The sequence below is a fragment of the Entelurus aequoreus genome, linkage group LG02 (assembly GCF_033978785.1).
Source record: "Entelurus aequoreus isolate RoL-2023_Sb linkage group LG02, RoL_Eaeq_v1.1, whole genome shotgun sequence".
NCBI classification, from domain to species: Eukaryota; Metazoa; Chordata; class Actinopteri; order Syngnathiformes; family Syngnathidae; genus Entelurus; species Entelurus aequoreus.
Window position 1 is genome coordinate 5,624,636 of NC_084732.1, and position 25,214 is coordinate 5,649,849.

At 33.3% G+C, this 25,214-nt stretch overlaps 1 protein-coding gene across 3 annotated transcripts in view; it reads left to right on the plus strand.

The window, feature by feature from the left end:
* The first annotated feature begins 958 nt into the window (after positions 1-958).
* Positions 959-25,214, plus strand: part of adgrg1 (adhesion G protein-coupled receptor G1) — an 81,749-nt gene continuing 57,493 nt past the window's right edge. For all 3 annotated transcript variants that reach the window (XM_062020787.1, XM_062020796.1, XM_062020805.1), the window contains exon 1: positions 959-1,330. The gene's annotated coding sequence lies outside the window, so the exon portion shown is untranslated. The remainder of the gene's footprint in view (positions 1,331-25,214) is intronic.

Consider the following 25,214-nt stretch of genomic DNA (forward strand, 5'->3'; position numbering starts at 1 on the left):
AACTGAATTTTTACACACTTAATTTTAAAACACTATTTAAAAAAACTGAAATTTTTACACTTAATTTTAAAACACTTTATTTTAACAAACTGATTTTTTACACACTTAATTTTAATACACTGTATTTTAACAAACTGAATTGTTACACACTTAATTTTAAAACACTACATTTTAATACACTGAATTTTTGCTCACTTAATTTTAAAACACTATGTTTAAACAAACACTGTATTTTAACAAACTGAATTTTTACACACTAAATTTTAAAACACTTATGTCTTAACAAACACTGTATTTTAAAAAACTGAATTTTTACACACTTAATTTTAAAACACTTTATTTTAACAAACTGATTTTTTACACACTTAATTTTAAAACGCTGTATTTTAACAAACCGAATTTTTACACACTTAATTTTAAAACACTGCATTTTAACAAACTGAATTTTGCTTTAAAATCATAAATAAAGGCGACAAGCAGATATTTAACTATTTGTTTTTATCTTACAAAAATAGTTTTGCAATACAGTATATCATTATAAAACACTGTATTTTCACAAACTGAATTTTTACACAATTTTAAAAACATTTTATTTCAACAAACTGAATTTTTACACTTAATTTGAAAAAATAAAATACATATACATACATTGACTTTAGTCAAACAAAGCTTAACAACAGAACAAACCCGGCAGTAGGTGCCCCCTTCAAAATAAAGTAACCCACGAACATCGGTGTCTTTTGTCATTAAATGTCTGCCATGTATATCATTCTAAAGGCCGTATTGATGTATATAATTTGACACACAGTGAAAGTTGAAGCAAAATTGCAAACATGTATGATTATTTCAACAATCTGACTATGCGCTTCCTAGAACGGGCTTTATTGTGAAAGCTCTTACCGGAAACACGAGCGCTAACAAGCGAGCAGCTCCAGCTTGATTCTACCCGAGGCTCCTAACGAGAGTGTCACTGAGGAGAGCCGCCACTCTTCGCTAGGTCCACTTGGTGTTCACTTCGTCACACCTTCTATGCTGGGAGAACTCAATATCTCCATTTTTTTTAAACTATACTTTATTACGTAAGAAGAAACCAACAGGTGAACGTGACTTGTGTTTGTGTGCGGTTCTCCTTCCCTTCCAACCCGAGCAACCTGCTCCGGCTTGTCGGATGGACTAAATCATCTCCACTTTCACGACAAGACCCGCTCCTTTTCGGCATACGTTTCCCTTGTTTGACGGGATCCATTTGTACTTTATTTTGTATTTTTTTGTACATCCCAAAGTGTTGGAGGATCTCCAAGTTGAAGAGCTGAGTGTGTAAGAACCCCAGGTAAGACTTTTTTTTTTAACAACTATTTATGCAAACTTTGTATTTTTTAAAAAAAATTTATTTGTTTTATTTTGAAAACCTTTATTTATAATATTCAACTTTTACATACAATCAAATAATAATAATCAAAACAAGTACTGAAACAGTACAAAACAACACCAGGGGGTTCTTTCTGTTTGTGTAATGCAAAAAAAAAAGTAAAATTATTACTTTTTAATGCAAAATGGTGAAAGTTGTCGTATAAAATTCTGACTTTTATCACAATATTGCCAATTTTTCTGTTGTTCCTGTAAAATATGAATTTTTTGGAGTAAAATGATTTTGCCAAGTAAAATTTCCGATTACTATTCTATTATTGCCAACATTTTAAAGTTTTCTTATAAAATTGTGACTTTTGCCGAGTAAAATTACGAATGTTTTCATATAGTTGCCAACATTTGTAACTTTTCTTGTAAAATTGCGACTGTTACTGAGTAAAATTCCAACTTTTATCATAATATTGCACAAATGTTCAGTTTTTCTTGTAAAATTTTAACTCGCGTTGAGTAAAATTACGACTTTTATTATAATACCGCCAAAATTCGAAGTTTTTCTTGTGAAATTGTGACCTTTTTCTTGTGAAATTCCAACTGGGGTCGGGGTGTGTGGTTGGGGGCGTGGTTATTTACAGCTAGAATTCACCAACTCGAGTATTTCATATATATTTCATATATATATATATATATATATATATATATATATATATATATATATATATATATATATATATATATATATATATATATATATATTAGGGCTGCAACAACTAATCGATTAAATCGATTAAAATCGATTATAAAAATAGTTGCCGATTAATTTAGTCATCGATTCGTTGGATCTATGCTATGCGCATGCGCAGAGGCTTTTAAAAAAAAATATTTTTTTTTAAATAAACCTTTATTTATAAACTGCAACATGTACAAACAGCTGAGAAACAATAATCAAAATAAGTATGGTGCCAGTATGCTGTTTTTTTTCAATAAAATACTGGAAAGGATAGAAATGTAGTTTGTCCATTTTATCCGATTATTAATCGATTAATCGAAGTAATAATCGACAGATTAATCGATTATCAAATTAATCGTTAGTTGCAGCCCTTATATATATATATATATATATATATATATATATATATATATATATATATATATATATATATATATATATATATATATATATATATATATGTATGAAATACTTGACTTTCAGTGAATTCTAGCTATATATATATATATATATATATATATATATATATATATATATATATTTATTTATTTATTTTATTTACATAGAAAAAAGAAAAAAAAACTTGAATTTCAGTGTTCCGGTGGCTATCCATTAGATGGCAGTATTGTCCTGTTTAACTTCTCCGTTCATGATGAGTATATCATTTCGGCCACCGTGTCCAATGGAGAAGTCTGTTCTACAAAATTTACAGGCAACATACACCTTCCCCTTCGAACTGTCCTGGATGAACTGAAATTCTTGTTTCCATTCGTTTTGGAACTTGCAAGCGTATTTCTTCATCTTGCTCGTCGACGGCGTCGCCGTGTCTGTCATTTCCTCGTTCTTCTGCTTCGTCTCCTTGTTGTGTGCGCAGTTGTGCACTCTACTCTCTAAAAGCCCTAGATGTTATGACGTCATTGGGCAGGCAAGCTGTTTATATTGTGGGAAAGCGGACGTGAGAACAGGCTGTCCTCACTCAGTCTCAGGTCCGCATTGAGCTGGGGGGGGCGTGGCCTCCAGCTCCGGCTGAATACCGGGAGGTTGTCGGGAGAGGCGCTGAATACCGGGATTCTCCCGCTAAAAACGGGAGGGTTGGCAAGTATGCAGTACACCTACTTTGAGACAAGAGCTATATTGATGTCATATCCAACAATTGCGACAACGACTTTTTCCTGTCAACCGAGTTTAGTTTTTTAATGATTTCTGCTGGTGGTGTGCCTCCGGATTTTTTCGCCGCAAAAAAATGTGCCTTCGCTCAAAAAAGGTTGAAAAACACTGCTGTAAATAATCGACGAAGGACTTCACCCGATCATCGATGCGGTCGGCGGCTAGCGTCGCATAGCGCGTCTGCTATCCAAGTCAAAGTCCTCCTGGTTGTGTTGCTGCAGCCAGCCGCTAATACACCGATCCCACCTACAGCTTTCTTCTTTGCAGTCTTCATTGTTCATTAAAGGCCTACTGAAAGCCACTACTAGCGACCACGCAGTCTGATAGTTTATATATCAATGATGAAATCTTAACATTGCAACACATGCCAATACGGCCGGGTTAACTTATAAAATGCAATTTTAAAATTTCCCGCTAAACTTCCGGTTGAAAACGTCTATGTATGATGACGTATGCGCGTGACGTCACTAAATAAACGGAAGTATTCGGACACCATTGAATCCAATACAAAAAAGCTCTGTTTTCATCTCATAATTCCACAGTATTCTGGACATCTGTGTTGGTGAATCTTTTGCAATTTGTTTAATGAACAATGGAGACTGCAAAGAAGAAAGCTGTAGGTGGGATCGGTGTATTAGCGGCTGGCTGCAGCAACACAACCAGGAGGACTTTGAGGATAGCAGATGCGTTAGCCGGCGAACTCACCTTAACTTCCTCCGTCTCGCCGACCGCATCTGTGATCGGGTGAAGTGGTTCGTCGCACCGTCGATCGCTGGAACGCAGGTGAGCACGGGTGTTGATGAGCAGACGAGGGCTGGCTGGCGTAGGTGGATAGCTAATGTTTTTAGCATAGCTCTGTGAGGTACGGTTGCTAAGTTAGCTTCAATGGCGTCGTTAGCAACAGCATTGTTAAGTTTCGCCAGGTTGGACAGCATTAACCGTGTAGTTACATGTCCATGGTTTAATAGTATTGTTGATTTTCTGTCTATCCTTCCAGTTAGGAGTTTATTTCTTATGTTTCTATCTGCAGTTAAGCCCGATGCTATCACGTTAGCTCCGTAGCTAAAGTGCTTCGCCGATGTATTGTCGTGGAGACAGTGTTTCCCATAAACGGCCAAGATACCTGTGGCGGTGGGGGCGTGGCTATGGGCGTGGTCACCATGACATCATCGAGAAATTTGCATAATTTACTACAATGATATGATTTTCTCTAAAAAGGCTCAAAAAATGTATACTTACTAATTAATAATAACAGTTTTGTTTTAAACGTCCATCCATCCATCCATTTTACAATATAATTACAACACTTTATGTACATATTTATATACAGATTTGAACAATAAGTTATTCACTGAAATATATTTATTAATTGTGGTTCTTACAAAAAATATAATAAAATATAAAAGCTAAAATGTCTCTTAAAGCTCTGCCCCTTTAATTAGTGCATACTAAATAATTCAACTCTAGCCTACTACTACAACCATATTATTTACCAGCAACATAAAGTGAAACAGAGGCAGAGGTGTCCTGCCACAGTCAGTAACAAATAAACAGAAAACAGTAGTGGTCAAATAGAAATAAGGCAACAAGAGAAGTATCATACACTTCTCTTTTGTAAAGTAAATCTGAACAGCCTATATGGGCATCTACATCTACTATATGATTTGCCTGAGAAGCTGGACAGAAAATTTTTATTTTATTTTATTTTATTTATTCATTTTTTTAAATTTGTGACGGACGTAATTCTTTTGTGGCGGGCCGCCACAAATAAATGAATGTGTGGGAAACACTGGGAAGTAAAAGTCACTGTGAATGTCCATATCGTGTTCTCGACTCTCATTTTCAAGAGGATATAGTATCCCAGGTGGTTTAAAATACAAATCCGTGATCCACAATAGAAAAAGGAGAAAGTGTGGAATCCAATGAGCCAGCTTGTGCCTAAGTTACGGTCAGAGCGAAAAAAGATGCGTCCTGCACTGCACTCTAGTCCTTCACTCTCACGTTCCTCATTCACGAATCTTTCATCCTGGCTCAAATTAATGGGGTAATCGTCGCTTTCTCGGTCCGAATCGCTCTAGCTGCATTGTAAACAATAGGAAAATATGAGGAGGCGAACAATTGACTACGTCACGCTACTTCCGGTACAGGCAAGGCTTTTTTTTTTTATCAGCGACCAAAAGTTGCGAACTTTATCATCGATGTTCTCTACTAAATCCTTTCAGCAAAAATATGGCAATATCGCGAAATGATCAAGTACGACACATAGAACGGATCTGCTATCCCCGTTTAAACAACAAAAAAAAATCATTTCAGTAGGCCTTTAAAACAAAGCACAAATTCGTCATGCATATTGTCCAGGATGAAAGGATGAAAGCCTGCCGTAGTGATGGAGTGCTTTCACAAGTCCAAAACAGGTGGTAAACAGTCTCTGGATGCACGTTACATAAGTTGCAGGTAACATCAATCTAACTGTCACAGTCTTTACAGAGTAATAACCATGAATGATTTTGAAAGAAATGTCTTTTGAATGTGTTGGTAATAGGGCTGCAACAACTAATCGATTAAAATCGATTACCAAAATAGTTGGCGATTAATTTAGTCATCGATTCGTTGGAACTATGCTATGCGCATGCGCGGAGGCTTTTTTATATTTTTTTATTTTTTATTTTTTTGGTTATTTTTTTTTTAATTATTTTTTTATTTTTATAAACCTTTATTTATAAACTGCAATATTTACAAACAGCTGAGAAACAATAATCAAAATAAGTACAAAAACAGTACAAAACAGCGCCAGGGCGGCGCTGAGGCTACGTCTCATGAGGTGGCATAAGCCAGTGGTCCCCAACCTTTTTGTAGCTGCGGACCGGTCAACGCTTGAAAATTTGTCCCACGGACCGGTGGGGGGGGGGGGGGGGGGGTTTCATAAAGAAGTACAATCATGTGTGCTTACGGACTGTATCCCTGCAGACTGTATTGATCTATATTGATATATAATGTATATATTGTGTTTTTTATGTTGATTTAATTTTTAAAAAAATAAATAAATAAATAGTTGTTTTTTTTTAATTAAATTTCTTGTGTTTTTTATGTTGATTAAATTTTTTTTTTTAAATAAAAATAAATGTTTTTTTTTTTTTTTTTTTAAATTACATTTCTTGAGCGGCCCGGTACCAATCGGTCCGCGGACCGGTACCGGTGGTTGGGGACCACTGATGTAGACCAGTGGTCCCCAACATTTTTGTAGCTGCGGACCGGTCAACGCTTGAAAATTTGTCCCACGGACCGGTGGGGGTGGGGGGGTGTATTTAAAAAAAAAAAAAAAAATTTTTTTTTTTTTTTTACATAAATAAATACAATCATGTGTGCTTACGGACTGTATCCCTGCAGACTGTATTGATCTATATTGATATATAATGTATATATTGTGTTTTTTATGTTGATTTCATAAACTTTTTTTTTTTTTTTTTTAATTTCTTGTGCGGCCCGGTACCAATCGGTCCGGTGGTTGGGGACCACTGGCGTAAGCTAGCCAATGATGTGTCATGTGCAGCTCACGTGACCACGGCGTCTCCTTTTGCTGGAAAAATTTGAAAAATGGCGCAGGAAAACACTACCGATAGTTTAGCGGAGAAACATCTTGAGGTTATTGCTTCAATGGAGAAAAGTGTACGACCTAAGTCGTCAAAAGTGTGGGAACACTTCACTTTAAAGACTTCAAAGAAGAGCGTTTCCTGCAAAATGGCACGGAAGTACAACATTGCTTCAGAAGCACCTGAAAAGGAAACATGTTGCAGCCATGGATGAAGGGAGGAACTCACAGTACGTAACTTTTTAAGTCCATAGTGGCAACAAGCGTTCATGAGTTCAGCTTTTTTGTGAGTAACGTTAAAGTTATGCCTTTGTTGCAACGCGGGGCTGATAATGTGTCTCTGGCACATTTGACTCCGTTTTGAGAGAGAAAACGCACGGTTACCAATTTGGAAATAAACGTAACGGACAGAAATATCTCAGGTTGGTTTCATAATGGATCAATGTAGCCAGGCCCGATAAAGCTATATAAATATATTTAGATTTGAGTGACGCTTTAGTATAACTAAACGTTATGAAGGTGCTGGAATATGTCATGCTATTATTCAGAGGCAGCCTGAAATGAATCCTTTATTATTCACAACAGAAACGTGTACAATATCTGATTCAGTTCTGATGAGTTACATTTCTGTGTTATTGTTGGTGTATGCTGCACCCCCAATGTCCACAACATGGTGCCAGTATGCTGGGTTTTTTTCAATAAAATACTGGAAAGGATAGAAATGTAGTTTGTCTCTTTTATCCGATTATTAATCGAAGCAATAATCGACAGATTAATCGATGATCAAATTAATCGTTAGTTGCAGCCCTAGTTGGTAAGTAAATAGCTGTTAGAAAGAGAGCACGTTTTGACCCAGCAGATGTCATGACAACATTATTCCACAGGAGACAGACACACAATCATTTTGGAATAAGCTGCATCATTTTATGTTATTTTTTTTGATCAAAACAAAGTTTATTTACGCCAACTACTAGCTACAAACAACCTCTGTCTGACTCGGTCTGATTTCCTTTCACTTTCATTATAGAACTTACAGTAATTTGCATTAGGTGTTTCCCTGTGTCAAAAAAAACCAACCTGATGTCTCAATGAGGTGACTTTTTTTCAGCTTTCACACCTTTTTGGGTGTATTTTTTTCAATGATTGTGGGTTGATTTTGAAAGGCTGCAACTTGAAAAGTGCAAACTTGTCTTTCATGTATCAGAAACCAGCTTGTGGTTTTCCGCACAGCGACACGAGGGCACCATCAAAGATTGTAAGTCAGTGAAGATGCACGAAAAGGTGCTAATGGCAGAGGGTTTTTTTTACAATTACTTTCTGTTCAATTTAATTGATGCTTGGCCTCGTAAAACTGCACATTTTCTGATCCTTATGTGTGACAAGAACACATGTTTTTCTTTTTTAAGGCAGTCTAACTCCTAAATAAACATTAGCAAGAGTCAGCTAACACTGCACTCTAAAAACATCATTTTATATACACGCTGTATTGCAGGGGTGTCAAACTCATTTTCATTGAGGGCCACATCGCAGGAATGGCTGCTGTTTAAAATGTATTTACATTATGGATGCGGGTAATGTGATTAATCACGATTAATCGAAATGCATATGCATTTTATTAGATTTTTTTTATGTATAACTTGCTTTAAAATCATAAAGGTGACAAGCAGGTATTTACTATTTGTTTTTATTTCACAAAAATACTTTTGCAATACAGCATATCATTTTAAAACACTGTATTTTCACAAACTGACTTTTTACACACTTAATTTTAAAACTCTGCATTTTAATACGCTGAATTTTTGCTCACTTAATTTTAAAACACTGTTTAAAAAAACGCCGTATTTTAACAGTCTGATTTTTTACACACTTAATTTTAAAACACTGTATTTTAACAAACTTAATTTTTACACACTTAATTTTAAAACACTTTATTTTAACAAACTGAATTTTTACACACTTAATTTTAAAACACTATGTTTTAACAAACCCTATTTTGACAAACTGATTTTTTACACAATTTTAATTTTAAAACAGTATTTTAACAAACTGCATTTTTACACACTTAATTTTAAAACACTGTATTTTAACAAACTGAATTAAAAAACACTGTATTTTAACAAACTGAATTTTGGCGCACTAAATTTTAAAACTTATGTTTTAACAAACACCATATTTTAACAAACTGTTTTTTTACAAACTTAATTTGAAAACACTTTATTTTTAACAAACTGAATTTTTACACACTTAATTTTAAAAGACTATGTTTTAACAAACACTATTTTAACAAACTGATTTTTTACACACTTAATTTTAAAACACTGTATTTTCACAAACTGAATTTTTACACACTTAATTTTAAAACACTTTATTTTAACAAACTGAATTTTTACACACTTGATTTTAAAAGACTATGTTTTAACAAACACTATTTTAACAAACTGATTTTTTACACACTTAATTTTAAAACACTGTATTTTCACAAACTGAAATTTTACACACTTAATTTTAAAACTCTGCATTTTAATACACTGAATTTTCAAAAACTGACTTTTTACACACTTAATTTTAAAACTCTGCATTTTAATACACTGAATTTTTGCTCACTTAATTTTAAAACACTATGTTTAAACAAACAATGTATTTTAACAGTCTGATTTTTTACACACTTAATTTAAAACACTGTATTTTAGCAAACTGAATTTTGGTGCGCTAAATTTTAAAACTTATGTTTTAACAAACACTGTTTTTTAACAAACTCAATTTTTACACACTTAATTTAAAACACTTTATTTTAACAAACTGAATTTTTACACACTTAATTTTAAAACACTTTATTTTAACAAACTGAATTTTTACACACTTGATTTTAAAACACTTTATTTTAACAAACTGAATTTTTACACACTTGATTTTAAAAGACTATGTTTTAACAAACACTATTTTAACAAACTGATTTTTTACACACTTAATTTTAAAACACTGCATTTTCAAAAACTGAATTTTTACACACTTAATTTTAATACACTGAATTTTTACACACTTAATTTTAAAACTCTGCATTTTAATACACTTAATTTTAAAACACTGCATTTTAATACACTGAATTTTTACACACTTAATTTTAAAACACTGCATTTTAATACACTAAGTTTTTACACACTTAATTTTAAAACACTATGTTCAAACAAACACTGTATTTTAACAAACTGATTTTTTACATACTTAATTTTAAAACACTGTATTTTAAAAAACTGCATTTTTACACTCTTAATTTTAAAACGCTGTATTTTAACAAACTGAATTTTGCTTTAAAATCATAAATAAAGGTGACAAGCAGATATTTAACTATTTGTTTTTTTCTCACAAAAATAGTTTTGCAATACAGTATAAAATAATATAATTGGCATGATCAAATCATATTCAAGTTTAAAATATGCATTTTTTTTTTCTGTCAAAATTATAAGAACAAATGCATTCAGTAAAAAAAAAAAAAAAAAATTGAAATATATATATATATATATATATATATATATATATATATATATATATATATATATATATTAATATATATATATATATATATATATATATATATATATATTAATATATATATATATATATATATATATATAATATATATATATATATATATATATATATATTAATATAGTTGGAAAATTCCTTATTTGTTTATATTGTTTTTATTTTTATTTTCTCTAATTGATTGTTGGGTTCAGCATGTTTAATTTCCTTTTCTGCAGCTTGCTCTGCCCACTTCCTGTTAAGAACCAGGAAGTGTTGACAGGGAAGGGACTGTTGCTATGGTGCGGTTACCATGGTAGCCTCCATAAATTGGGTTCAGGTGTGAGCATGGGAGGGCGATTGGAGGACAAACAGTTTTCGAACGTGACGTGACGTGTCATGTGGTATCGTGTTGTATCGTGCCGGGACAATGCTGTGATAATGTGCCATTCAAGGTCAGCATACTTTGTTATATAATCTACATTTAATTTAATTTAGATAGCTGGAATAAACGGATTGTCATATCCAAACACAGTTCTACAGTATCTATCATTTACACGCGTCAAACTGGTCACCACAGTCGCCCTCGGTATCAGCCCAAAGGTAAGGGCTGTACATATATATATATTGTATATATTATATACTGTATATATAATATGTAAATATTACATATATGTTACATTAATATTGCTACTATGGTACATTTTTAGTGTACTTTACACCTTTTGTTTTCGCTCTCTTTTTGTGCCCTTGTGTGCGTTATCCTTTCCATCCTTATCCTTTCCAATCCTTTGTAACTGAGCTACTGTGTGGCACAATTTCCCTTGTGGATCATTAAAGTCCGTCTAAGTCTATAAAAGTAAGTAAGGAAGGTAAATAATTTAAAAGAAGGAACATCAATCCTCAACAAAACCTCTGGAGCTTCTGTTTCTTCACGCTGTTAACTATCTGTCCAGCTGCGCACGCTGGAAACGAGTAGCGAGGGCAGAATAATGAAGTTATTGACTGTGCGGTGTGTAAGCCGACGTGTTTACTTTGCATTTATGTAAACGCAGTCTCAAAGGAATACAACCTGACGAAACATGGACATTTCAATGTCCGTCCCCTGAGCCCTAGGGCTCTTGGAACCGAGGCCCTCTTCATGATGTAGTTGTAGTTGCATCACTCCTATTGATCAGTGATCACTTCCTGCGTTGCTTGGTAACCAGAGGGCGAGTGCCTTTGTTCATGCCACTAACCTTGCTTCGTAACTTCCTCCGTCTTTGTTGATATCGTGTCTATCGTGGTATGTATCGATACCGTTTTATCGCCCAGCCCCAGTATTCTATAAACCTAACGTATTGTTCTAAGTGCAGGACGCTTAGGGAGTTAAGTGCGGTTACTTTGTTTCGCAAACTGCCGACCAAGCAGTGGGCGTGCGCTTCCCCGCCCCGAGTGTTGACTTAATTCTGCATAATGAGGAGTAGAAAGCCCCCCGATGGCAAATTAAACCGCCTGACCCTCACCTAAGGCCACACCAGAGGGGGGGATGATGAGGATAATGAAAGCCTCACAACATGCTGACCTTTGTGTGTCGTTATTGATTTATTCCCAGCCCTGAAGGAAACGTCGGCAGCGTTCCACCTGCTCCTCCAATTTCCCTATGTCAAGACACAGATAACCGTCACACACACACACACACACACACATTCTTGTATTTGTTACCTTCTTGAGACCTCCGAAAAATGCCTACCTCTTTAGGACCACCCTTTCTGGATATATAAAGATGTGTATTCACGACATGAATAATATATACATACTATGCAAATGTAAAAAAGCTTGTTGTGAAAACTGAGTTGGAATCTCAAAAGAAAAAGGTCACAATTTCACAAGAAAAACTTAGAATTTTGGCAGTATTATAACAAAAGTCGCCATTTTACTCAACACAAGTCAAGATTTTACAAGAAAATCTGAACATTTGTGCAATATTATGATAAAAGTCGGAATTTTACTCAATAACAGTCGCAATTTTTACATGAAAAGCTTAAAATCTTGGCAATTTTATGAAAAGAGTCGTAATTTTACTCAAAAAAAAAAATCACAATTTTTCAAGAAACTTTTAAGTTTTAGCAATATTATAATAATCAGAATTTTACTTGGCAAAATGATGACAAAAGTCATAATTTTACCCCAAAAATGTCACTATTTAAAAATAAAAAATAAAATTGGCAATATTGTGATAAAAGTCAGAATTTTATATGACAAATGTCACCATTTTGCATTTTTAGTTCATTTTTAATTTTTTGTTTGTAGTCGGTTTTTATTCTTCATTATTTACTCTATTATTTATTTATTATTATTTATTATTATTAATTATTTATTTATTTATTATTTATTTATTTATTTATTATTTTAAATTTTAGCAATGTTATAATAATCGGAAATTTCACTTGGCAAAATGATGACAAAAGTCATAATTTTACTCCAAAAATGTCACTATTTTACAAAAACACCAAAAAAATGGGCAATATTGTGATAAACGTCAGAATTTTATATGACAAATGTCACCATTTTGCATTAAAAAGTAACGATTTTACATTAAAAAAAAGGAATAATTTTACTAGAAAATATTACAGAAACAGAAAGAATATGAGAAATTGTTCCCAATTTTATAAGAAAAAAGTCGACACATTGTGAGAAAAAGACTGCTTTTAGTTCATTTTTAATTTTTTGTTTGTAGTCGGTTTTTATTCTTCATTATTTACTTTATTATTTATTTATTTATTATTTATTTAATTATTATTTTAAATTTTAGCAATATTATAATAATCGTCAATTTTACTTGGCAAAATGATGACAAAAGTCATAATTTTACTCCGAAAATGTCACTATTTTACAAAAACACCAAAAAAATGGGCAATATTGTGATAAACGTCAGAATTTTATATGACAAATGTCAACATTTTGCATTAAAAAGTAACGATTTTACATTTTTAAAAAAGTAATAATTTTACGAGAAAATATTACAGAAACAGAAAGAATATGAGTAATTGTTCCCAGTTTTGTAAGAAAAAAGTCGACACATTGTGAGAAAAAGACTGCTTTTAATTCAATTTAAATTTTTTGTTTGCAGTCTGTTTTTATTCTTCATTATTTATTTATTATTTATTTATTATTATTATTTATTTATTATTTTAAATTTTAGCAATATTATAATAATCGGAAATTTTAATTGGCAAAATGATGACAAAAGTCATAATTTAACTCCAAAAATGTCACTATTTTACAAAAACACCAAAAAAATGGGCGATATTGTGATAAACGTCAGAATTTTATATGACAAATGTCAACATTTTGCATTAAAAAGTAACGATTTTACATTTAAAAAAATGAATAATTTTACTAGAAAATGTTACAGAAACAGAAAGAATATGAGAAATTGTTCCCAATTTTATAAGAAATAAGTCGACACAGAAAAGCTTAAAATGTTGGCAACTTTATGAAAAGAGTCGCAATTTTACTCGAAAAAAAGTCAAAAAATTTTGAGAAAACTTTTAAATTTTAGCATTATTATAATAATGGGAGTTTTACTCGGCAAAATGATGACAAGTCATAATTTTACTCCAAAAATGTCACTATTTTACAAAAAAATACAAAATTGGCAATATTGTGATAAAAGTCAGAATTTTATATGACAAATGTCAACATTTTGCATTAAAAAGTAACGATTTTACATTTTTTAAAAAGTAATAATTTTACGAGAAAATATTACAGAAACAGAAAGAATATGAGAAATTGTTCCCAATTTTATAAGAAAAAAGTCGACACATTGTGAGAAAAAGACTGCTTTTAGTTCATTTTTAATTTTTTTAAATTTTTTGTTTGTAGTCGATTTTTATTCTTCATTATTTACTTCGAGTTATTACAGTATGTCTCTATATGCATATTTATTGTATTTGTTTTAAGGGGGCACATTTCAATTTCTTACACACACTTGTTATTTCATATGTTGACCAGAGGGGGAACACTTCAAATTTTTACACACACTTATTATTTCATGTGTTGACCAGAGGGGGAGCACTTCTAAAAGCGACACACGGTCAATTTGAAAAATCCCTCCTTTTTGGGACCACCCTCATTTTGATAGATGTCACCACTAGGGGTGCAAATGAGTCATTGTCTATTAGATGCAATGTTATTGGGACCATGATTTATGTCGTCACTTGTTCACACCTCCTCATATGGAAGATACTTTTCCTTGTTGATGTCTCAAGAAGGGTAGAGATACTAGAACACACACACACATTCTTGTATTTGTTACCTTCTTGAGACCTCCAAAAAATGCCTCCATCTTTAGGACCACCCTTTCTAGATATATAAAGATGTTTATTTACAACATTAATAATATATACATACTATGCAAATATAAAAAAGCTTGTTGTGAAAAATGAGTTGGAATTTCACAAGAAAAACTTAGAATTTTGGCAGTATTATAATAAAAGTCGTAATTTTACTCAACGCAAGTCAAAGTTCTACAAGAAAAACTGAACATGTGTGCAATAATAAGATAAAAGTTGGAATTTTACTCAATAACAGTTGCAATTTTACAAGAAAAGCTTAAAATTTGGGCAATTTTATGAAAAGTGTCGCAATTCTACTCGGAAAAAAAGTCACAATTTTATAGGAAAACTTTGAAATTTTAGCAATATTATAATAATAGGAATTTTACTTGGCAAAACGATGACAAGTCATAATTTTACTCCAAAACTGTCAGTATTTTACAAAAATTGGCAATATTGTGATAAAAGTTAGAAATGTCCCCATTTTGCATTAAAAAGTAACGATTTTACATTAAAAAAAAAAAAAAAAAATTACGTGAAAATATTACAGAAACAGAAAGAATATGAGAAATTGTTTCCAATTTTATAAGAAAAAAGTCGACACATTGTGAGAAAAAGACTGCTTTTTAGAGATGTCCGATAATATCGGCTGCCGATATCATCGGCCGATATATGCGTTAAAATGTAATATCGGAAATTATCGGTATCGGTTTTTTTATTATCGGTATCGTTTTTTTTTTGTTTTTTGTTTTTTTAATTAAATCAACATAAAAAACACAAGATACACTTACAATTAGTGCACCAACCCAAAAAACCTCCCTCCCCCATTTACACTCATTCACACAAAAGGGTTGTTTCTTTCTGTTATTAATATTCTGCTTCCTACATTATATATCAATATATATCAATACAGTCTGCAAGGGATACAGTCCGTAAGCAAAATGATGACAAGTCATAATTTTACTCCAAAACTGTCAGTATTTTACAAAAATTGGCAATATTGGGATAAAAGTTAGAAATGTCCCCATTTTGCATTAAAAAGTAACGATTTTACATTTTAAAAAAAAAATAAAAATTATGTGAAAATATTACAGAAACAGAAAGAATATGAGAAATTGTTTCCAATTTTATAAGAAAAAAGTCGACACATTGTGAGAAAAAGACTGCTTTTTAGAGATGTCCGATAATATCGGCTGCCGATATCATCGGCCGATATATGCGTTAAAATGTAATATCGGAAATTATCGGTATCGTTTTTTTTATTATCGGTATTGTTTTTTTTTGGTTTTTTTTGTTTTTTTTAATTAAATCAACATTAAAAACACAAGATACACTTACAATTAGTGCACCAACCCAAAAAACCTCCCTCCCCCATTTACACTCATTCACACAAAAGGGTTGTTTCTTTCTGTTATTAATATTGTGGTTCCTACATTATATATCAATATATATCAATACAGTCTGCAAGGGATACAGTCCGTAAGCACACATGATTGTGCGTGCTGCTGCTCCACTAATAGTACTAACCTTTAACAGTTCATTTTACTCATTTTCATTCATTACTAGTTTCTATGTAACTGTTTTTATATTGTTGTACTTTCTTTTTTATTCAAGAAAATGTTTTTCATTTATTTATCTTATTTTACAATTTTTTTTAAAAAGTACCTTATCTTCACCATACCTGGTTGTCCAAATTAGGCATAATAATGTGTTAATTCCACGACTGCATATATCGGTTGATATCGGTATCGGTAATTAAAGAGTTGGACAATATCGGATATCGGCAAAAAGCCATTATCGGACATCCCTACTGCTTTTAGTAAAAAAAAAAATTTTTAAATTATTTTTTTGTTTGTAATTGGTTTTTTTTATTCTTCATTATTTACTTTTTACATATGTTGGCCAGAGGGGGGAGCACTTTTAAAAGCGGCACACAGTCAATTTGAAAAATCCCTCCTTTTTGGGACCACCCTCGTTTTGATAGATGTCACCACCAGGGGTGCAAATGAGTCATTCTCTATTAGATGTGATGGTTTTCCGTATTGGGACCATGATTTATGTCCTAACTTGTTCACACCTCCTCATATGGAAACTACTTTTCCTTGTTGATGTCTCAAGAAAGGTAGAAATACAAGAACACACACACACACAGACAGAGACATGCTGGCTGCATCACTATGGTGATGGCAAGAATGCAAAGCCCCTTTTACATGTAGCCTAGGGAGCATTCCAGCCATCTTTTCTGGGGGTCTTCCACTTTGTTTTGCCGCACATACCTGCTGCAACACAGGGTTCTATGTCGGTTACCAAGAACCCTTTCAAGTGCGTAAGCCCCTCCTCCCTTCCACCCGAGGATTGGAGCTCAGGATATGACTGCGGCTGAGATGTAAAATCTACCAGCCACAGTTTGCCGCTCGTTGTAATCCTGCGAGGGGAACATCTTATCTGGCAGTAACACTACATTGTTGCACACAGGGACCTTGTGCAAGGCCATAAAAGAATGTTCCAGACCACGTAACGCTCTAGCGGGCCTCAGGTTGTTGTTTTTTTTATGTGTGTGAATACGATACAAAATAACTTCTCTTTTAGTAGTAAGTATGCAGTCTATTATTTTGTCAAAATGATAAAGAACAAGCGGTAAAAATGGATTATTACCAAATATGGCAGGATGCTGCAATATTTAAAGGCCTACTGAAAGCCACTACTAGCGACCACGCAGTCTGATAGTTTATATATCAATGATGAAATATTAACATTGCAACACATGCCGATACGGCCGGGTTAACTTACAAAGTGACATTTTAAATTCCCCGCGAAACTTCCGGTTGAAAACGTCTACGTATGATGACGTATGCGCGTGACGTCACTAAATAAACGGAAGTATTGGTACACCATTGAATCCAATACAAAAAAGCTCTGTTTTCATCGCAAAATTCCACAGTATTCTGGACATCTGTGTTGGTGAATCTTTTGCAATTTGTTTAATGAACAATGGAGACTGCAAAGAAGAAAGCTGTAGGTGGGATCGGTGTATTAGCGGCTGGCTGCAGCAACACAACCAGGAGGACTTTAAGTGTCCGTCGATCGCTGGAACGCAGGTGAGCACGGGTGTTGATGAGCAGATGAGGGCTGGCTGGCGTAGGTGGATAGCTAATGTTTTTAGCATAGCTCTGTGAGGTCCCGTAGCTAATTTAGCTTCAATGGCGTCGTTAGCAACAGCATTGTTAGCCTTCGCCAGGTTGGACAGCATTAACCGTGTAGTTACATGTCCATGGTTTAATAGTATTGTTGGTTTTCTGTCTATCCTTCCAGTCAGGGGTTTATTTCTTTTGTTTCTATCTGCAGTTAAGCCCGATGCTATCACGTTAGCTTAGAGATGTCCGATAATATCGGCCGGCCGATAAATGCTTTAAAATGTAATATCTGAAATTATCGGTATCGTTTTTTTTTATTATCGGTATCTGTTTTTTTTGTTGTTTTTTTTTGTTTTTTTTTTGTTGTTTATTAAATCAACATAAAAAACACAAGATACACTTACAATTAGTGCACCAACCCAAAAAAACTCCCTCCCCCATTTACACTCATTCACACAAAAGGGTTGTTTCCTTCTGTTATTAATATTGTGCTTCCTACATTATATATCAATATATATCAATACAGTCTGCAAGGGATACAGTCCGTAAGCACACATGATTGTGCGTGCTGCTGCTCCACTAATAGTACTAACCTTTAACAGTTAATTTTACTAATTTTCATTAATTACTAGTTTCTATGTAACTGATTTTATATTGTTTTACTTTCTTTTTTATTCAAGAAAATGTTTTTAATTTATTTCTCTTATTTTATTTTATTTTATTTATTTATTTATTTTATTTATTTATTTTTTTTCAAAAAAAAAATGGATGGATCTTATTTTATTTTATTAATTTAAAAAAAAAAGGACCTTATCTTCACCATACCTGGTTGTCCAAGTTAGGCATAATAATGTGTTAATTCCACAACTGTATATATCAGTATTGGTATCGGTTTATATCGATATCGGTAATTAAAGAGTTGGACAATATCGGATATCGGCAAAAAGCCATTATCGGACATCCCTACGTTAGCTCCGTAGCTAAAGAGCTTCGCCGATGTATTGTCGTGGAGATAAAAGTCACTGTGAATGTCCATTTCGCGTTCTCGACTCTCATTTTCAAGAGGATATAGTATCCCAGGTGGTTTAAAATACAAATCCGTGATCCACAATAGAAAAAGGAGAAAGTGTGGAATCCAATGAGCCCTTTTACCTAAGTTACGGTCAGAGCGAAAAAAGATACGTCCTGCACTGCACTCTAGTCCTTCACTCTCACGTTCCTCATCCACGAATCTTTCATCCTGGCTCAAATTAATGGGGTAATCGTCGCTTTCTCGGTCCGAATCGCTCTCGCTGCTGGTGTAAACAATAGGGAAATGTGAGCAGCCTTTCAACCTGCGACGTCACGCTACTTCCGGTATAGGCAAGGCTTTTTTTTTATCAGCGACCAAAACTTTATCGTCGATGTTCTCTACTAAATCCTTTCAGCAAAATTTTTTTTGTTTAAACGGGGATAGCAGATCCATTCTATGTGTCATACTTGATCATTTTGCGATATTGCCATATTTTTGCTGAAAGGATTTAGTAGAGAACATCGACGATAAAGTTCGCAACTTTTGGTCTCTGATAAAAAAAAAAACCTTGCCTGTACCGGAAGTAGCGTGACGTTGTCAGTTGTTCACTCCCTCATATTTTCCTATTGTTTTCAACGCAGCTAGAGCGATTCGGACCATTACCCCATTAATTTGAGCGAGGATGAAAGATTTGTGGATGAGGAACGTGAGAGTGACGGACTAGAATGCAGTGAAATACATATTTTTTTTCGCTCTGACCGTAACTTAGGTACAAGCTGGCTCATTGGATTCCACACTTTCTCCTTTTTCTATTGTGGATCACGGATTTGTATTTTAAACCACCTGGGATACTATATCCTCTTGAAAATGAGAGTCGAGAACGCAAAATGGACATTCAGTGCCTTTTATCTCCACGACAATACATCGGCGAAATGCTTTAGCTACGAGCTAACGTGATAGCATCGTGCTTTAACTGCATATAGAAACAAAAAAAAATAAACCCCTGACTGGAAGGATAGATAGAAAATCAACAATACTATTAAACCGTGGACATGTAAATACACGGTTAATGCTTTCCATGCTGTGCTAACGACGCCATTGAAGCTAACTTAGCAACCGGACCGCACAGAGCTATGCTAAAAACATTAGCTCTCCACCTACGCCAGCCAGCCCTCATCTGCTCATCAACACCCGTGCTCACCTGCGTTCCAGCGATCGGCGGAAGGACGAAGGACTTCACCCGATGCGTTTGGCGGCCCGGAGACGTAGGAAGTCAAGGTGAGGTCGGCGGCTAGCGCGTCTGCTCTCCAACAAACTCCTCCTGGTTGTGTTGCTGTAGTCCGCTGCTAATACACCGATCCCACCTACAACTGTCTTCTTTGCAGCCTTCATTGTTCATTAAACAAATTGCAAAAGATGTCCAGAATACTGTGGAATTATGAAATGAAAACAGAGCTTTTTGTATAGGATTCTACGGGGTACCATAACTTCGTCACGCGCATACGTCATCATACCGCGACGTTTCAGCCGGATATTTCCCGGGAAATTTTAAATGTCACTTTATAAGTTAACCCGGCCGTATTGGCACGTGTTGCAATGTTAAGATTTCATCATTGATATATAAACTATCAGACTGCGTGGTCGCTAGTAGTGGCTTTCAGTAGGCCTTTAAGGCTTAATTAAACCTTCATAGATCCTAAATAAGAACAATCATTTCGCCTGCAGCGTTGCAAGCGTCAGTGCAAGCTTCCCCCCCCCAAACAATGAGGGATGAGCTGCGTGTATTTTCACTCCGACAGGAGCGGCCAGTGACCTTTAACCCTCATTCACACGCGCGGTCAGTGCGGCGAGACAACAAAGAGCTGCCGTTGTGTACTGATGCCCTCCTCTGCTGGTGTGCAGTCACGCTGAAAAGATGGACAAAGCCGCGATGAGAGCATCCCTCTCCTCTTCGCTAATTCGGGCACCTTGTGTACGCCGGAAGCTCAGGCCCGAGTAATGTTGTCAGGGGAATTCTCACACTTTGACTCCTTAAAGTTACACGGCGAAATATGTCCGGTTTGACCATCAGCTTGATCGGAAGATAGCAGATAGAACACAATGTAGACTTTATTGTCTCAGGGGGTTTTTTTGTATTTTTTATTTTTTTTATTTTTTTTTATTAATCAATGCAACAGAAGTATACACAATAATACAATTCCAATTCCAAAACCAAACTCGACCCAGCAACACCCGGAATAGCAATCGACAGAGCAATTGAGAGGACACGCAAACATGACACAAAACAATGCAAAAAGAAGTCAAACAAAAAATGAATAATATCAACAACAGTATCAATAAATGGCCTTTTATTAATATCTCGATATTTTTAGGCCATGTCACGATACACGATATATATGTGGATATTTTGCCTTAGCCTTGAATAAACACTTTATGCATATAATCCAGTGTTTCCCACACATTGATTTATTTGTTGCGGCCCGCCACGAAAGAATTAAGGCCGCCACAAAAAAAAAAAAAAAAATTTTTTTTTTTTTTTTAATTTTTTTTTTTTTTTTTTTAATTTTTTTTTTGTTGTTTTTTTTGTTTTTTTGTTTTTTTTGTGTCCTGTCAAGCTTCTCAGGCAAATCATATAGTTGATGTAGATGCCCATATCGGCTGTTCAGATTTACTTTACAAAAGAGAAGTGTAGGATCAAGATTTTTGGAGCTCTTTGTTCAGTGGATCAGATGTTTGAAGCTTTGTGTCTATCTACCACCACTACTGTTTTCTGTTTATTTGTTACTGACTGTGGCAGGACACCTCTGCCTCTGTTTCACTTTATGTTGCTGGTAAATAATATGGTTGTAGTAGTAGGCTAAAGTTAAATTATTTAGTATGCACTCATTAAAGGGGCAGATCTTTAAGAGACATTTTAGCTTTTATATTTTTTTAAGATATATTTTTTGTAAGAACCACAATTAATAATGAATAACTTATTGTTCAAATCTGTATATAAATATGTACATAAAGTGTTGTAATCATATTGTAAAATGGATGGATGGATGGACGTTTAAAACAAAACTGTTATTATTAATTAGTAAGTATACATTTTTTGAGCCTTTTTAGAGAAAATCATATCATTGTAGTAAATTATGCAAATTACTCGATGATGTCATGTGACCACGCCCATGGCCACGCCCCCACCGCCACAGGTATCTTGGCAGTTTATGGGAAACACTGTAATCACACTGGTATGATGATTCTATGTGTCTACATTAAAACATTCTTCTTCATACTGCATTCATATATGCTCATTTTAAACTTTCATGCAGAGAGGGAAATCACAACTAAGTCAATTTAGCAAAACTGTATTTATTAAACAGTTATTAAGCAGTTTTGGAAATGTACTTTCCAAAACAGAAAGTGCAAGATTGCCAGAGACATTTTAAAACAAGCTATTAGTGCACTTTTGTGCATGATGTCACTAAAATGACATATCAAAACAACTCTAAATCAAAGTGCACTTTTTGTACAGAACGCCACTACAATAGTTTAAAACAAATAAAGTTTGTTGACCTGCAAAGTATGTTTTTGGGGTGGAGGAGTCTGGTCGGGTGCTGGTTAGCTTGAAGCCTGTCTCCATCCTCGAACAATGCCGATCAAAAAGCGTGAGATAAGAGTGAAGTTTCCATGGACTCGCAAAGACTAAAACAAGTCATTTACTGGAGCCATAGCACAGGAAGAAGTTAAAAAGGTTGACTTTAAAAATCCGCGTTCCGGGAATGCGTGTCCTTTCTGATTTCAATGCGTGAAAAGACACAAAAAGTGCGTTAACGTAGGGTTTCCCGCAGCGCTTTGTTGTTAAGGCGGCCGCCTTAACAACAAAGAGCCACCACCTAAACTAAAGTCTTTAAAAATATATATATACAGTATATATATTATGGCTGCAACTAACGATTGATTTGATAATCGATTAATCTGTCGATTACTACTTCGATTAATAATCGGGTAAAAGAGACAAACTACATTTCTATCTTATCCAGTATTTTATTGGAAAAAAAACAGCATACTGGCACCATACTTATTTTGATTATTGTTTCTCAGCTGTTTGTAAATGTTGTAGTTTATAAATAAAGGTTTATTTAAAAAATGAAAATAAATAAATAACATTTTAATTTAAAAAAACAAAAAAAAACTCTGCGCATAGCATAGATCCAACGAATCAATGACTAAATTAATCGGCAACTATTTTAATAATCAATTTTAATTGATTTAATCGATTAGTTGTTGCAGCCCTAATATATATATATATATATATATATATTTTTTTTTTAAGACTTTAGTTTAGGCGGTGGCTCTGTTAAGGCGGCCGTCTTAACAACAAAGAGGCACCGCCTAAACTAAAGTCTTTGTAATATATATATACCGTATATATACATTAGGGCTGCAACTAACGATTAATTTGATAATCGATGAATCTGTCGATTACTACTTCGATTAATCGCTTAATACTCGGATAAAAGAGACAAACTACATTTCTATCCTATCCAGTATTTTATTGAAAAAAAACAGCATACTGGCACCATACTTATTATGATTATTGTTTCTCAGCTGATTGTAAATGTTGTAGTTTATAAATAAAGGTTTATTTAAAAAATAAAAATAAATAAATAACATTTTAATTGAAAAAAAACAAAACAAAACTCTGCGCATAGCATAGATCCAACGAATCGATGACTAAATTAATCGGCAACTATTTTAATAATCGATTTTAATTGATTTAATCGATTAGTTGTTGCAGCCCTAATATATATATATATATATATATATATATATATATATATATATATATATATATATATATATATATATTTTTAAGACTTTAGTTTAGGCGGTGGCTCTGTTAAGGCGGCCGTCTTAACAACAAAGAGGCACCGCCTAAACTAAAGTCTTTGTAATATATATATACCGTATATATATATATTAGGGCTGCAACTAACGATTAATTTGATAATCGATGAATCTGTCGATTACTACTTCGATTAATCGATTAATAATCGGATAAAAGAGACAAACTACATTTATATCCTATGCAGTATTTTATTGAAAAAAAACAGCATACTGGCACCATACTTATTTTGATTATTGTTTCTCAGCTGATTGTAAGTGTTGTAGTTTATAAATAAAGGTTTATTTTTTTTAAAAAAAAATTAAAAAAACAAAAAAAAACTGCGCATAGCATAGATCCAACGAATCGATGACTAAATTATTCGGCAACTATTTTAATAATCGATTTTAATTGATTTAATCGATTAGTTGTTGCAGCCCTAATATATACATATATATTTATATATATATATATTTTTTTTTTAAGACTTTAGTTTAGGCGGTGGCTCTGTTAAGGCGGCCGTCTTAACAACAAAGAGGCACCGCCTAAACTAAAGTCTTTGTAATATATATATATACCGTATATATATATTAGGGCTGCAACTAACGATTAATTTGATAATCGATGAATCTGTCGATTACTACTTCGATTAATCGATTAATAATCGGATAAAAGAGACAAACTACATTTCTATCCTATGCAGTATTTTATTGGAAAAAAAACAGCATACTGGCACCATACTTATTTTGATTATTGTTTCTCAGCTGATTGTAAATGTTGTAGTTTATAAATAAATGTTTATTTAAAAAATAAAAATAAATAAATAACATTTTAATTTAAAAAAAAAAAAAAAACTCTGCGCATAGCATAGATCCAACGAATCGATGACTAAATTAATCGGCAACTATTTTAATAATCGATTTTAATTGATTTAATCGATTAGTTGTTGCAGCCCTAATATATATATATATATTTTTTTTTTTAAGACTTTAGTTTAGGCGGTGGCTCTGTTAAGGCGGCCGTCTTAACAACAAAGAGGCACCGCCTCAACTAAAGTCTTTGTAATATATATATACCGTATATATATATTAGGGCTGCAACTAACGATTAATTTGATAATCGATGAATCTGTCGATTACTACTTCGATTAATCGATTAATAATCGGATAAAAGAGACAAACTACATTTCTATACTATGCAGTATTTTATTGAAAAAAACCCAGCATACTGGCACCATACTTATTTTGATTATTGTTTATCAGCTGATTGTAAATGTTGTAGTTTATAAATAAAGGTTTATTTAAAAAATAAAAATAAATAAATAACATTTTAATTTAAAAAAACAAAAAAAAACTCTGCGCATAGCATAGATCCAACGAATCGATGACTAAATTAATCGGCAACTATTTTAATAATCGATTTTAATTGATTTAATCGATTAGTTGTTGCAGCCCTAATATATATATATATATATGTATATATATATTTTTTTTAAGACTTTAGTTT